At 41.1% G+C, this 2,309-nt stretch overlaps 1 long non-coding RNA gene across 1 annotated transcript in view; it reads left to right on the top strand.

Moving 5' to 3' along the window:
* Window positions 1-2,309, top strand: part of LOC103266082 — a 29,263-nt gene that overhangs the window by 5,265 nt on the left and 21,689 nt on the right. Inside the window, exon 2 of the long non-coding RNA XR_504679.1 lies at window positions 360-435. This is a non-coding gene — a long non-coding RNA (uncharacterized LOC103266082). The remainder of the gene's footprint in view (window positions 1-359; window positions 436-2,309) is intronic.

Genomic DNA, 2,309 nt, shown 5'->3' on the forward strand with positions numbered 1-2,309 from the left:
CGTGAGACTCCAACTCCAAAAAAAAAAAAAAAAGGAGAGAAAGCAAGGAGGAAAACAATTATTATAAAATAGGTAAGAAAGACCTAATGCCCAAGGATAGGTTTTTCTATCTGTATATTGGAAAGAAATTTAAATTGTGTTAATGTTTGGTATGACTTTCTGCCAACTTGAAAGGTTACTTTTTCTAAGATGATCCCTACTAGGAATTGGGACTTTCTCTTCAAGAATAGTTTTTCCTGTCCCTTTCAAAAAGATTGCAAAATAGTTTTTACTCACTAAAGAATAGTTTCCACCTCTCAGTTATCCAGTACAGTTGTAATTTACAATTCCTTTTATCTCTCCTCCCTTTATTTTTGTAGACTGGAAAGTATCCCAAATAAAGGCATTCAGAAGTGGAGGCACACACAGATGACAGCTGAGAATGTTCCCATGAAGGTAAGTCTCCAGGCAGCTGGTTATTCAGTGTTTCTTCTGGCCTCTCTCAGCATGCTACCTTCATATGGAAAGAAATTTGAACGGAGATCAGTTGTTTTTCTTTTTTTTTTGAGTTACAGTCTCACTCTGTCACCCAGACTGAAGTGCACTCACAGCCACCACAGCCTCGACCTGCTGGGCTCAGGCAATCCTTCTGCCTCAGTCTTCGAAGTACCTGGAACTACAGGCGCGTGCCACCACGCCCGGCTAATTTTTTGATTTATTGTAGAGACGAGGTCTCGCCAAGTTGCCCAGGCTGGTCTCAAACCCCTGGGCTTAGGCATTTCTCTCACCTCGGCCTCCCAAAGTGCTGGGATTACAGACTTGAGCCACCTCGCCTGGCCTAGAAGTTGCATTCTTGCATTCAAAATATATGTGGAGTTTGGTTCAGTTAAATGTTATGGCACCAGAATTGTTGAAAAGCAACAAGTGATCACTGTGTCATTTGTTTCTGTTATCTTAATGTTTAAGATTTGTTTTTAATTTGTTTGGAAAACAGCACACTATAAACCTGTGTCAACCGTTGAGGCAGAGCTCCAGCAGAACCTGCAAAGGACATTGCCTCGAAGAAACAGCCTTTTTTTTCTTTAGCAATTTAACATTCTGTTCTTTATCCTTCAAAAGATATCACTATACATTTTTTACAAAGGACTAATTCTTTTGGTATCATGCAGACTGGTTTCTACTGATGTACATGAATGGCTGTTAAATATTTGTTGATATAAATTTGTGGGTGTCAGTATGCTAATGATGATAACAAACAGCAACTAACACGCACACCCTCTGTGCCAGGCACTTTTGTAAGCATTTTACGTAGAGTTGCTCAAGCAAGACCACTTTTATCTGGTTGTCCTTATTTATTTGGCGAAACTCTTAAGAATCTATGCTGCGATACATTCCACAACTCAATCTTCACCTCCCCAACAAGAATAGCTAGAATTCCAGTGTGTTTTCTTTATTATTTTGACTTTGAGAAGCTGTCAGCTTTTAAGAGCCATGCTAGTCCCCAGTGCTTGATCTGGAAACAGCAAGTATAGCGCACACACACACACACACACACACACACACACATTTGTCTATTGCTTATGATGAAATAAAGACCAATGACTTGGTTCAACACAGAAATCTAAGAAAGTGATAATAGTTTTTTTTTCCTCCCAATTCAGACTTTATTTCTGTTCTTTTTTTTTTTTTTTTGAGTTGGAGTCTCACTCTGTCACCCAGACTGGAGTGCAGTGGCCGCTCCTGGCCATCACAGTCTCGACCTGCTGGGCTCTCATCTGGTCTCAGAAGCTAAACAGGATTGGGCCTGGTTAGTACTTGGATGAGAGAAAACCCAAGATAACTTTGCACTTAGTACAAGCCGTTGATTGAGCTTCACTGAAGTAGGAGTTGTTATTAAAATGTTGAAGTCTGTTCTACCTGTCATTGTCTTTCAGAAAGCTATTGATCAAGACCAGCCTCCTCAGCAAATGTAGATACACACACACACACACACACACACACACACATTTGTCTATTGCTTATGATGAAATAAAGACCAATGACTTGGTTCAACACAGAAATCTAAGAAAGTGATAATAGTTTTTTTTCCTCCCAATTCAGACTTTATTTCTGTTCTTTTTTTTTTTTTTTTTGAGTTGGAGTCTCACTCTGTCACCCAGACTGGAGTGCAGTGGCCGCTCCTGGCCACCACAGTCTCGACCTGCTGGGCTCCGGCGATCCTTCTGCCTCAGCCTTCCGAGTAGCCGGAATTACAGGCACGCGCTACCACGCCCGGCTGATTTTTTGATTTATTGTAGAGATGAGGTCTTGCTGCCCACGCGGGTCTCGAA

Source organism: Carlito syrichta, unplaced genomic scaffold, assembly GCF_000164805.1.
Source record: "Carlito syrichta isolate Samal-C Ts95f unplaced genomic scaffold, Tarsius_syrichta-2.0.1 Scaffold307015, whole genome shotgun sequence".
NCBI lineage: Eukaryota > Metazoa > Chordata > Mammalia > Primates > Tarsiidae > Carlito > Carlito syrichta.